At 38.3% G+C, this 14,416-nt stretch overlaps 1 long non-coding RNA gene across 1 annotated transcript; it reads left to right on the top strand.

The window, feature by feature from the left end:
• The first annotated feature begins 4,065 nt into the window (after nucleotides 1–4,065).
• On the top strand, nucleotides 4,066–7,281 carry LOC136818843 (uncharacterized). The gene is made up of 3 exons (XR_010848367.1): nucleotides 4,066–4,141; nucleotides 4,685–4,808; nucleotides 7,141–7,281. It is a non-coding gene; the product is annotated as an uncharacterized lncRNA (long non-coding RNA).
• Nucleotides 7,282–14,416: the final 7,135 nt, after the last annotated feature.

Consider the following 14,416-nt stretch of genomic DNA (forward strand, 5'->3'; position numbering starts at 1 on the left):
AAAGTTACTCACTAACCATTCTCCTAAATCAAAGAGCGATTTAAAATATGCATCACATTCTATGCCTCTTTTTAGAACATTGAGGTAGTAAATTTGAATTAGCAAATAGTAAATGGGATCATCAAGACTGTCAAGAGCTTTCTAAAATCTAGGAAACGTATTTATAGTACAGTTGAATCTCGATAAGTAGTAGCTTAACCCCCGGGGGGGGGTACTAGGGTTGGTGAATGAGGGGTATGTGCGGACGGGACCTCCGAAAACCGACCCTTAGAGAGACCAAATTTTAGTGAAAAAGTGACCCTTAGAGAGACTTTTTCGAAAAATTTTCTCTGATTTTCAAAAATTTCCTACCCTTAGTGAGACTTTTTGTAATTTGTTCTCTCAAAATCAAATTTTTTTTCTAAAATTCGTGATTTTTCCCACCCTTAGAGAGACTACTTTGAAATTTCCTGATTTTTGTAACCCTTAGAGAGACTTTGAAAGGTGAAAAACCCGACCCTTACCGTCCGCACATACCCAGCACCTATTTTTGCCTAAGTACCCCCCCCCCCCCGGGAGCTTAACTGGGCCGAGAAAAAGGTGGTACTACTTAGCTGAGTACTACTTATCCGTGGTACTACTTATCGGGATTCAACTGTATTTATAATCCAGCTAAAATCAACATACTCTTTGAGCATGTTGGAATTGACTTTCGTCGATCTGTACAACAAAGTTTATACCGCCACCACCAAGAGTAATTGGGTTTCTTTGCAGCTCCCGAGTGCATATTCCTCTTAATTTCTGAAACATTTTGATCACATGCTCTTTTAGGATACCGACTATATTTGTAGTTTTGCTCATTGATATCTTACTCGCCCACAGATAAATAACAAAGAATAGATCTGGCAGCGAAACTCTTGTCCAATCATGGAATATCGTACCCTCCCTGATTCTCATCGAGGTTGTAGGACAACGGCGCCTGTTGCATCTCCTGCAAAAAAGGTTATGGAAAATAGTGCATAGTTTATGAGTGGCAATAGCATTGTCACTTTCCTAGGTTTTGTTAAAGGGAAGGTATTGTCTTTTGAGGAACACAAATTTCTTCCCCTTAAAAACAAAGAAAAAGAAGCTATTCTTCTTATATCTTTCACTCTTCCTTCAATGAAGAAAGAAAGATGAAGTCATTTTAATGCTACAGTGCTTTTCCGAAAAAAGAAAAATACAAAGACGGGGATTTGTGACATGGATCTCCTATACCAAATCGAATCGGAAGGAATGTATTACTATCACCGACCCCATCAGCTTAAGAAGCTAATACAAATCACCCTTGGAAAATCGGTTATCAAAAATGTTTTCTTCGCAGACCATATTTTCTAGAGATAGAGATAGTCCCCCCTTAGGAAAGAAGACCCCCTTAAGTAATGACCCCCTGACCCCCCCCCCCTATGAAATTTATTTGAGGTTTTGAATTTTAATAACTCCGCCCACTTTATTTATAATTACTGCCATCCCATAAAACCTTCCAAGTATCGAAAGGTGAAAGAAAATAATGAAAGACTCACCATCGATATCCATCACAGCATCCGTCGTTTCGTTCCAATCGCATTGGTAATTGACAACCAGGGCAAGCTTTAACAACACTGATAAGTCCTTCTCCTTGCAAGAAGTGTATAATGGCAATTTTATCGTTGCCAAATAACAAAGCTCCCCATCTCTGCAAAAAGCGTCTTTGTACAGCAGCCATCTCTTCGCATTAACAAAAGATCAAACGCTCGCATTTGAGTTTTATTTTGGTGGAAATATATAAATTCCCGACTGCTCTGTCTGATGTCTGGCCGCTTTATTATAGGAAAAAAATTTTAAAGCCTCTTATCAAAAAACTTTTGGTTGATAAAACAATAAGTCTAGACAATGTATTTTTGTTTTAGAAAGAAATACGAACAATGTTATTTGTGACCTGCTTAACTACTTATTACAAGAATCACTTTTCAGAAGGAAATCTAAAAATATGACCCATAAATAAAAAATGGACTACGAGCCCCGATAATCAGCCGGATTCTTTTCACACTGTAATATTGTCTTATTCTAAAGGCGTGATTTTTTTCGGGGATACGGTAATTTTCAGATCGGATCTTTGCTGTGATCTTCATTTTTGTCAAAAACTTTCTTCAAATCAAATAAAAGGTAAAAAACGATCAACGTGCAAAAATTTGTTTAGAAGACAAGGCATTTTCACGGTCTTTTATTATCACTTCGCAAGAATATTCTAAAGTCTATTCACGATAAGTGTGCACTCTTTTTTCTTTTACCTATAACTTTTGAAGGAATTCTTCAATCTTTATAAATTTGGTATCATTGGAAAGATATTAGTGAGTGGAACAATTTAAAATAAAAAAATCTTTAAAAAAATTCTAAAAATGAAGATGAAAATGAAGAAGAAAAAAACGAAGATCTTGTAGAAAAGTGCTATAACTTTCATTTTCACTGGAGAGATTCTTTGATCTTAGGAGATCATCACTGTGAAAAAATTTCATTAAAATGTTTATTCAATATAAGGTTATGATACAAACTTAATAGGTGATTGACCCCAAAAAACAGCAAAAAACTGCAGAAAACAGCGCTTTTAGACGTCAATCAGCTTATAACTTTGTTTGATATCTTTTGACTGAATAAATATTTTTGAGAATTTTTTTCACAGTGATGACGTTCGATGATTGAAGATTCACTTCAGTGAAAATGATAGTTATAACACTTTTCTACAAGATCTTCATTTTTTTCTTCTTCATTTTCATCTTCATTTTTATAATCTTCTTAAAGTTTTTTTTATTTCAAATTGTTCCACTCACTAATATCTTTCCAATGATACCAAATTTATAAAGATTGAAGAATTCCTTCAAAAGTTATAGGTAAATGAAAAAAGAGTGCACACTTATTGTGAATAGACTTTACTTTAGAAATCTAGACATCAAAATGAGAGCCCCCCCCCCAGCGGACCTAAAATTCGCGCCATAACGCCAATTTTTTTTCAGATTTCACGCCATCACGCTTGAAAAATTCCATTTCACGATCACGCCAATTCTTTTACCATTTCACGCCACCATGCCTGTAAAATTTGCTTTTTGGGATCGAATATGTAATAAAACTCCCTCTTTGATGAGTGCTAAGTGATAATGGAGGGGGAGGGCGGAGAGCCGGGCCGGGCCGGTGCTTTGAATTGCTATGCTGAGTAGTAAAAATGTAGTGACTTAAAAGGCGCAACCATGGTTAAATTTTGACTTGGCCCTTTTTCATGCTAATTTTGCCCAGATATAAAGGGGTAGTTGTAAAACATTAGGCCCATCCATGGAGTACCCTAAACGCTTTTCCTTTTATATATTATAAGAATATACTTTATGAGAATATTCATGATGAAATTGGTCAAAAAATTAAGAATATACTAAGAATATCACCATCATAAAATTTGGTAACCGAGACTAAGAATGCCACTTTTAAATATTTTTGACTTGTAGATTGCCTATTTTTGCCCAAACCATGTCATTATTCTTTAATGAAAACGTCGAGATTTTGCTTGGAGCTTGCATTACATGCTATATGTAGATTAGGTTTGGAATCTAACCTAAGAATACCTTGATAATATTTTGAGATACGCTTTTTTTTATATAAGAATACACTTTATAAGAATGTCCATGATGAAAATGGCCAAAAAATTAAGAATATCGTAAGAATATCACCATCATGGAATTTAGCAACTGAACCTAAAAATGCCATTTTTAGAGCATTTTAACCTGTAGATTGCCAATTTCGATCTTAACCTAAGAATATCGTACTTTTTTATAACAAACAAGCTTCCATTTTCGCGCGCTTTTTATCTCTAATTTCAACATTTTACTAGACATTAAACGAGACATGTCTATGTGTCTAGCTCGTCCTGTCTGAAAGTAATTTTCACTCGACGAATTTTTCTTTTTGGTGTGCATTTTCATTTCAACTTCGTGACGAGCGAATCAAGACGTAAAATGGCACTTCAACGAATTCTAGATAATGCTGATAATGAACAGATTTTGATTAGAGAGCTGATGGATGGACTACTAGCACGTCAACTATATTGCGAAAATGACCATGAAAGAACTGCAATGAAGCTACATGAAAATATGCTTACTTGGTAAGAAGACTTTTCTTACAAATTTTATTCAATGATGAAGAAAAACATTCGTAATCATTGATCAGTAATCAAAGTGGATTTCCATAATTTCAAGTAAAAAATTGGGCGACGGTTATTCCTTAAGGACCTTAAGGAAAGGAAAGTTTTTTGACAAGGATCTAGTCTCTCCCCGGGGCGGTACTTAGGCAAGGAAGGGTGCAGGTATGTGAGAACAGTAAGGGTAACTTTTTCAGACCTCAAAAAAAATCTCTCGAAGGCTGAAATCTGTTCAGCAGGATCCAAAAATTACGAAAATCAGATTCTTCGATCATGATTTTCGAAAAATTGGACCATGATTTTAAGAAAGATCTACTTACACTTCACGAAACATTGACTCTAATTGAAGATGCAAATTTTTAATGGAGTTCAGATTTCATTGTAACAGATCTATTTTTCTAACGAGCTACAATTTTTAATTACCAGCTTTTTTTATAAATTGCAAAAACCAGGAATTTGCCCATCGACAATTTTTTTGATATTCTTACTCTGCTCCTAAATTTACAGGAGATGCTCAAAATGTACAAACAGGAGATCAGTCAAGGCAGTTTCATTTTTCGCAGAAAGTAGAACCGATCTTGGAACCTGGATGAAAGTATTGAACGACTGGTGCGAAGAAACAACTGTAAAGGTAAAAGAAACTTTTATTTTTTACGTTATTTTGCTCACGTACCTTATTAGGTGGATAATCGAAACTACCTTAAATCGCGAAAAAGACTGAAATTCGCGAAAATTCATCCACCGATTCCTGTCCCAATTAAGGGCTCTGACCATAGTCAGAAAATCGGTTAGGTGATTTGAAGATATATATGTTACGGCTATTTTATTGGTCAGCCGAAGCTGAGCATTCAAATAGGTAAAATTTTCCAGTTCCATCATCATCATAAGACGACAAAAAAAAAATCCGACTTCCCGATCTCACTTTGATTTCTAAACTTTCTTCCGATCGGGTTAACTTTTTGGGTACTTTTAGCGTGTGTTGTTTTTACAGATCATAATGTGGTGTTTCAAGATGGCGGCTCAAGCGATAAGTCAAATGTGATAAGTCAGTGTTGTACCAAAGTATTTCCAGTGTAAATCTGTTGCAAGATTCAATTTCTGTCATTTATTTTTTTAACTCGGCAAATCAAACACATGATTTTCATCAAGGGGATTCTTTTTCTACATCTTTTGAAGGTTTAAAGCCGTTTGCTCAAGTTTTTGTTTATGTTGAATTTTCTGATACTTTTTATTGCTGCTTTTTATTAGTTTTTGCAATAAAAACATGTTTTTCTTGTTTGCCTCTAGGTGGGATTGATGGTGTTATAATGTTATTGGGATTTGATAAAGTTTACAAAAGTACAGCTACTGTGACTGTCTAAATTTGATAAAGACTGGATCCAATCATGCTTTTTTGGACTTGGTTTGGACGTGTTTGATAAGGCGAATCGCAAGAGATTGTTTGGTTCCCGTCATTTCTACTTTAAAAAGTGGGGGTCATTCGGTCGGTCGGTCGGTCGAAAATATTTTTCTTTTAAGAAGCAGCTACATCTTGTTTAAAGGGAATCCGTGTGGACTGATCCGAATTAAGAAATTGAGAAACCGCCGTGTGGATAAACTGGTTTTCGGTTTACTCTCCATTAGCATGCGGCTCACTACTTCGATTTGAAAACTTGTAAACACAGAGCGTGCAGAGGTCGACAGTGGAAATCCAGCAAAGCAGCGGAAAAGCTTTCCGACTCTCCAACTCTACCTGCTGACCGTAAATCAGGGTCGGTCAGATGACGGGAACCAAATGATGACATCACATCTCCTATTATTGGACTTGCAAAATTATGACAAATGGTCTTTGGAATTTGATCAATTATATTAATATTAATATATACAGTTCTTGTTGAAATTGATCAAACTATTTTTCACGCAGTTCCGGACGCTGATTGTGTTTTTCTAACCTTTTCTAACCTTGGCGCACGTTTTGACTGAATGATGGAATGGAATGAATGGCGATAACAGTTTATACATATCTCTTATCAGACTTGCAGAAAGCGGACTGCAGAAAGTTATGAAAAATGGTTTCTAGAATTTAATGAATTATACCGTCAAGTTACACAACATGCACACTCTCGTCACAACTTGCACAGTCATAACAAACAGATCCATCTGGTCTTCATTTAACATTGTTTTAAAGTTTAAAAAACACTGCCAGTGCTTGGCACAGAAGAGAGGACTCCCAGTTGAAATTAATTGCTACTCCGCTGCCCTGTTGAATTTATTTATTATGGTCGTGTGTTTATTCTGTAATTTGACCAAGTCTACCAAAATACAGTTCCTGTTGAAATGTTATAAATATGAACTACGTTTTGCAAAGATTTTCATGCAAATTGTGTTTTTCTGGAGTTTGCGCTTTGTGACTTAAAGTTTGTAGCTTGTTAGTTTAAAGTGTTATTGGAGTTTTATCAAGTAAAACAAAAAGTACAGTTTCTATATATTTGATGGATATCTTATTTTGGTTCTGACGTTTTGGCAATTTTCTAATTTATTTCTAGATAACACTTTGGTCAGATATGGATATTGTCTACATCCAACAGAAAAATTGTATCATAATTGACTGGAATGAAATTAACAAAAAGTTTAATTACACTATTTTTCTCTTTTATTTTATAGTAATTAACTATAGCTTAATTGTTTCATGTCATAAAAACAGTGCTACAATGCTAAAGAGAAGTATACTTTGATCTTCTCGTGGGGGGGGGGGGGGTTGGAGGAGCTCTCAGGCTTGTTTTAAATAATTTTAAATCGAGTTATCAAAATGTTTCACATTTTGTACATTATTCAACATTTTTAGTCTACTCTGTTTCAGTACATCTCTTACATCTGTTAACCCACTTATTAAAGCTATCTAGCTAAGCTCTATTGGCTGACCTTCCAGCCTCGGCTGGTTTATTTCATTTAAATTCAATTACTTTATATATCTTTCTCTGAAGGAAATTGCCACCACATATGATTTGTCAATGGGAACAGCTAGTGGTCATCTAACTCACTTTCGAGAACTCTGTCAATCTTGGTTAGTTGACATCGAACCACAGTTTTTGGGTGGAGAAGGAAAGCATGTTTTGATAAAGAAGTTAAAGTTAAAGAATTTAATTTTTGTTGCTTATTCTTACAACATGAGATATATTCATTTTAAAAACACCGTTATATTCGCTACATAAAATAGAGGGTTTTATGCTATGTGGATAAAAATGCTTAATGCAAAATGGTTCTAATTTTACGGTTATCATCTTTGTTTATTCTATAATTAGTTAACAGAAAAATTTTGTTCTTTAGAATTGTTCAGGAGATTGCAACATCTTGCTAATGATCGAAGACCATTCGAGGATTGGTTTGCTTCTGCATAATCGGGAAGAAACATACGAGCATATCCTTCAAGTACCAGTAAAGACGGGAACTTTCGTTTTTTCTGAAACAGTAATGCTTCTTCCAGCTGGATGCATGCAGTCACAGACAACAGAACTGTTTCAAGGATCAAACACTGAGGAAGCTACAAAACATGCTAAATCTTGGCTGGCAAAAAGAAAGGGTATTCGTTGCTCTAAATCAGGCGGCTATATAAATGAATACAACTTTAGATTTTATATCAAAAGTGAATCAACTTTCAAAGATAGAATGATTCAAGTCTTTAGAGAATTATACAGAAATCAATTTGAGTAAAATTTTGATACTGTAACGTTTCAAACGTTTTGATTGATCCAAAAAATATCCCGAAAAAAAAAACATAAATACATACTTCGTCTAAATTTCTTTCATTCAAGTCCTGGCTACGAACTGAACTAATCATGGGTGGGGTCCTATACGGTCTTGGGTCTTGATCTAGGTTGGGGTTCCGGCTACGAACTTAACTGATCTTGGGTGGAGTCCTGGCTACGGTGTGAACTGATCATGAGTGGCTTACTGGCTACGGAACGAACTGATCTTTGGAGGGCTTCTAGCTACGAATTGAACTGATCATGGGTGGGGTTCTGGCTACGAGCTGAACTGATCTCAGTTGAGGTTCTGACTACGAGCTGAACTGACCTTGGGTAGCACCCTGGTTAGGAGCTGAACTGATCATGGGTGGAGTTCTGGCTACTAACTGAACTAATCATGGGTGGGGTTCTGGCTACGAGCTGAACTGATCTCAGTTGAGGTTCTGGCTACGAGCTGAACTGATCTTGGGTAGCACCCTGGTTAGGAGCTGAACTGATCATGGGTGGAGTTGTGGCTACGAACTGAACTGATCATGGGTGGGGTTCTGGCTACGAACTGAACTGATCATGGGTGGGGTTCTGGCTACGAACTGAACTGATCTTGGGTGGGGTTCTGGCTACGAGCTGAACTGGATCCTGTGTGGGGTTCTGGCTACGAGCTGAACTGGATCCTGTGTGGGGTTCTGGCTACGAACTGAACTGATCATGGGTGGGGTTCTGGCTACAAACTGAACTGATCATAGGTGGGGTTCTGGCTACGAAATGAACTGATCATGGGTGGGGTTCTGGCTACGAACTGAACTGATCTTGTGTGGGGTTCTGGCTACGAGCTGAACTGATCATGGGTGGGATTCTGGCTACGAACTGAACTGATCATGGGTGGGGTTCTGGCTACGAACTGAACTGATCCTGGGTGGGGTTCTGGCTACGAACTGAACTGATCATGGGTGGGGTTCTGGCTACGAACTCAACTGATCCTGGGTGGGGTTCTGGCTACGAACTGAACTGATCATGGGTGGGGTTCTGGCTATGAACTGAACTGATCTTGTGTGGGGTTCTGGCTACGAGCTGAACTGATCATGGGTGGGATTCTGGCTACGAACTGAACTGATCATGGGTGGGGTTCTGGCTACGAACTGAACTGATCCTGGGTGGGGTTCTGGCTACGAACTAAACTGATCATGGGTGGGGTTCTGGCTACGAACTCAACTGATCCTGGGTGGGGTTCTGGCTACGAGCTGAACTGATCATGGGTGGAATCCTGGCCAGGAACTGAACAGTGAAAGTAGGAGGAGCAGTTCTCGGTCTGTATTTTTATCATATTGATTCCTGGCTACCAACTGAACAGTGAAAATATCAATTCAGTTCGTGGCCATGCCTCACGCTAACCCGACCTGATCCGGTAAAATATGTACAAAGAAATTCATACTTTTCCAACCCGGCAAATCTTCAAAAAAGAAACAAACACTAAAATATAATTACCCTTTCCAAATAAACCTCTTCGGTGGCAAGCGTAGTCTACTCTGACGTAATTGTAAAATGGGTTATGTGATGAATTTCAAAAACAAAAGACATGTTTAACACGGTAATCTATTCCCAAGACAATAAAAAAGTCAAGAAGAGGAAAAGATATGTCCTCACTTATAAAAGTAGTGAATAAGGCCGTCTTTAAAAGTTTAATATAAATTATCTTTCTATATGAGGTTTGGTAACATCCCTTGTTTTGATAACTTTTCTGCCGTCGTTTGCGTTGCCTATTTCATGCATGTGTGTTATACTTGTGTAGCTGAAATTTCGTCTTAAATTTTTAATCATGAATGTGCAGACATTGAAATCCAGCAAGTGTAAAGAATTTTTCGTAAATGTTTTATCTGTATTATTGGACCCGACCAAAACGGAAGAAAGTGAATCTCTGAAAAGGAAAGGGCACCTATTTTTATACTGGATAATTGCGGATAGTAGTAAAAAAACGCAAAAAGTTTAAAAAAACCGAATTTAAGCGGAAAACGAAAGAAGTGATGCGGAAAGCTGTCAATCACACACAAAATTGTAAAGAAGTGTTGACCGAACCAATTGTTCACTTTGGAAGAAGAAAGTTTTGTGCTAAAATCGTTCAATCAGTCTAGTAAAGGGGTAGGAGAAATTAGGCTCTGGAGCTAGTACTGAAAAAGAATGATGGAAAGTTAAAACTCCGCGACACCTTCCACATGCCAAAGATGTGGACAAGTATGCAAAACTACCGGGGGACTGAAGAGACACATGCAATCAAAGAACTGTAGAAACAGGACCCTGTCAGAAGACACTGTCCCGATATCCATTCACTTGTCGATTTGACTCTACCAGAACAACCGGACCCAAAGCCTCCTGATCCACCATACAAACAAGACGAACACCCACCGGCCGGCATCCACCTCCAATGCTTGAACGATAAAATTCCCAATAGAGAAAGTGGCACCAACATCCCATTGTTCAACCCACCCGAAAAATCCGAAACCTTCTATTGGGGCGACGTCAAAGGATCGGAGTTCTCTCAAACGTTGAACACCGTCTACGAAAAGATAATTTTCTGGCGCCAAAACCTATTTCGTCTACCATCCGGAAACAGTGGTAAAAAATTCATCCGAGAGCTTAATAGACTCGTCAACAGCTGGATAGAAGACTCATCCATCAAAACAATCTCCCTTAAAGCAATGATGGTCATGCCAGCCCTTCTGTTACAAAAACCTTCCCAAAAATCGAAATCTAAAGATCATGCTGATGCATTAAAGAGACGCTTCGACTTATGGGAGAAAGGTGATCTATTCGGACTGCTCCACGAAGGCGAAACAATACAAAGGCACTTTCAATCGTCAAAAGTCAAACGTATGTCGATCAAAAAGATGTATAACGTCAACGGTGCAATAAAGCTGTTAAGCAAGAACATGAGCAATGGAATCCTTCCCCTCGATTCTGATACGCTAAACACACTAAAGCAAAAGCATCCATTATCCCAGCCAGCCGACCCAGAAATTCTCCTCAATGACTCACCAATCAAACTTCACCCGGTCAGATTTGACGATATTGACGGCGAAATGATCCGACAGTCAGCATTGAGGACGAAAGGAGGAGCCGGCCCCTCAGGACTTGATGGTGATAGTTGGAGGCGTATCCTTTGCTTGAACAATTTCAAAACTGAATCAAACGACCTATGTGCATCACTCGCAAAAATGACAAAACACCTGTGTACCAACATCGAAAATAACTTATCACTAGAAGCCTTCCTTGCAAGCCGCCTTATCCCACTCAACAAATATCCTGGCTTATGTCCAATCGGAATTGGTGAAACGTTACGTAGAATTGTTGGTAAGACCGTAGCAAGGCTCCTCAAACAAGACATCACTGATTCAATTGGTTCATTACATGTATGTGCCGGACAAGATGCAGGTTGCGAAGCCGCCATACACGCTCTAAGAGAAATCTTCCAACAAGACGAATGTGAAGCCGTAATGCTGGTAGACGCCTCAAACGCATTCAACTCAGTCAATAGAGAAGCATTTCTTCACAACGTCAAGATCGTTTGCCCATCCATTGCTACGTTCACCATAAACTGCTACAGTTCACCATCCCGTCTCTTCGTCATTGGGGGACTAGAAATCCCGTTTTCAGAAGGTACCACTCAAGGCGATCCTATAGCCGGCTTAATATACGCAATCGCAACAATCCCACTCATCCTACATACGGTTGGAGAGCTTCGCGACCACAACAGTGAGACGAAAGCAGCTGGGTATGCCGACGATGTCTTCGGAGGAGGCACCCTTCGAGGACTCAAACGAATGTGGGACACCATCGTTCATTGAGGACCCAAATACGGCTACTTCCAACGAGCAGAAAAGACCTGGATCATTGTCAAGCCAGAACATCTCCAAAAAGCCGAACAGATCTTCAAAGGCACAGACATTCAAATCACCACCGAGGGAAAGAAACACCTCGGGGCAGCCATTGGTTCAGAAAATCACCGCAAAGAATTCGTCCACGAAAAAGTCGACACCTGGATTAGAGAGATCGAGACTCTTTCGGAGATTGCAAAGATTGCTCCACAAGAGGCTTACACATGCTTCACATCAGGGTACAAGAACAAGCTAAGCTTCACCCTGAGGACGATTCCTAACATCCAAGAACAACTCAAAAGACTGGACGAAATTGTTACCATCAAATTCATCCCAGCCGTAACGGGAGGAATTCAACCAAATCTACTCGAACGTGAGCTATTCATCTTACCACCAAGTCTCGGTGGTCTAGGTATCCCGAAATTCAGCGACCTTTCGAAACAAGAGTTCTCCAACTCACAAGCGCTCACGCAACAGCTCCAGACTAACATCAGAACACAAAACCATCTGAACGATATCGACAATGACGAAATCAAAAAACTGAAGTCATCTTTCAAGAAACAACGAAATCAAATAAACTGTCAAAAGCTAGACACCATCAAAAGCCAATCATCTGACGAGTTGAAGAAACTGATCGAAACCAATCAAGAACCTGTAGCATCCCTCTGGCTATCGACACTCCCGATCAGAGATGAAGGTTTCCAGATCGACAAACAATCATTCTGGGACTTGATTAAGATACGATATGGTCATCAACTCAGTCGTCTACCAACCACTTGTGCATGTGGTGTACAATTCAACTTGGACCACGCGCTATCATGCTAAAAAGGTGCATTTATCACACAGAGACACAACTCAATCCGCGACACCACGGCAACTCTCTTGGCACAAGTTTGTAAAGACGTTAAGGTCGAACCAGTTTTGACCCCTTGTCAGGAGAGAGTTTCGACTTAAAGTCAACTAACATTCAAGATAACGCTCGTCTCGATATCGCTGCTAGGGGATTTTGGATTCCAGGACAGAAGGCATTTTTTGAGGTAAGGGTTTTCAACCCAATTGCCAAACGGTTCTCGAATTCCACTATTTCCAAAGCATGTGACTCGAACGAGAAAGAAAAGAAGCGCGTATATAATTCGAGAATTTTACAAATTGAGTACGGCTCATTCACTCCTATTGTTTTTACCGATATGGGCGGCATGGGAAGAGAGACTAAGTGCTTCTATAAAAGACTCAGTGAACTTTTATCCGAAAAACGAGATGAACCTTTGTCAGTCACAACAAGTTGGGTTAGAAGAAAGGTGGTCTTTGCTCTTTTGAGTTCAGTTCTCTTGTGCCTCCGGGGCAGTCGAACTTCATGGAGCAAAGATAACCTTCCTTTACTCTCCAAAAGTTCAAGCAACTGTGAACATTTATGTTCTATTTGAATTTATTGAATATAAGATATAACGAATTTTGTTAGGTGAAAACAATCAAATATCTTTAAAATTTGTCCAAAACCATTGTGAAATTTAACAGTATATCCTACAGTATATATTAAAGAATAAATTTAAAAAAAAGTTTAAAATTTCAGTCTCATTCAGAGCCCCATGATTAAGTAAGTGTTGGCAAAAGTTTACTTTCCTAACCTCAGGAGGTTTCCCCCATTGGTCGATAAGGGCAAAATTAATAGAACAATGTTTGCTTCTAATGAATCGGGATTTCAAACTCTATTCTTTACATCTACGGCATCTAAAGAGTTCAGTGCAGATAGGTGGGAAAGACTTGTTTTCTCACTGGGACGATTTTTCAAGGAGGATGGGGTGCATACGAGTCTGCTATACAGGGTGTATTATTTGGTATTTACAGTTAACATACACTTAAAGGTTTCAGGACCCGTTTGTGACGAAATTAAATATTAACCCAGATTAACCTAAAAATCAATTATTAAAGAAAGTGTAAACTATGCCGTCATTTTTTTGCTATTGATCGCGAATTTGGGATTTGTGATTTTTAAAAATCTAGGCATGCCCTAACTCACCCGAGTTGTTGTTTGTTACTTAACTGAAACACACTCTGTCACAAAGACCCGTTGGGAGCTCAGTGATACTGAACTAGCTATTCTTGATACCATGTCCCTTCACTTCAGCTGCACGGAATGATAAATTCACAATAGGGGCTGGGGAGACACAGGAGTTAAAATTAATACGGCTGAAAGGTGATATGAATTATACTACACCTATGTATCACTAAATGAAACATTGGGAACATCTTTTTGCCGAACACACAATATCGCAAAAATAGACTCACAAAAAGACAAAATTTCACTAGTCTTGATAAGTTACTGGAAATTATTTCTAGGCTGCTTATTCCTTTTCTGAAAATTGATACATTTGTAGTGAATGATATTATAAAGTGGTATCACATTTTGAGAGATTGTATAGGTTCTAATGGCTGAAAAGTTCATCTTTCAAACTACACACTATTTTCTTTTAAATTTTGAAGGAAAATGTATAATATATTTTATGAATTGTTGATAAATTTGTCTTTGTAAAGGTTTTATAGAGAGCTAAGTAATTGTTTCAAAAAGTCACAAAAAGATGGGATAAAAAATAGAGTCTTTCAATTTATTCAGATAAACTACCAGCCTAAAACCCTAAAGCCTAATGTAA

The sequence above is a fragment of the Clytia hemisphaerica genome, unplaced genomic scaffold, assembly GCF_902728285.1.
Source record: "Clytia hemisphaerica strain Z4C2 unplaced genomic scaffold, Clytia hemisphaerica genome assembly, whole genome shotgun sequence".
NCBI lineage: Eukaryota > Metazoa > Cnidaria > Hydrozoa > Leptothecata > Clytiidae > Clytia > Clytia hemisphaerica.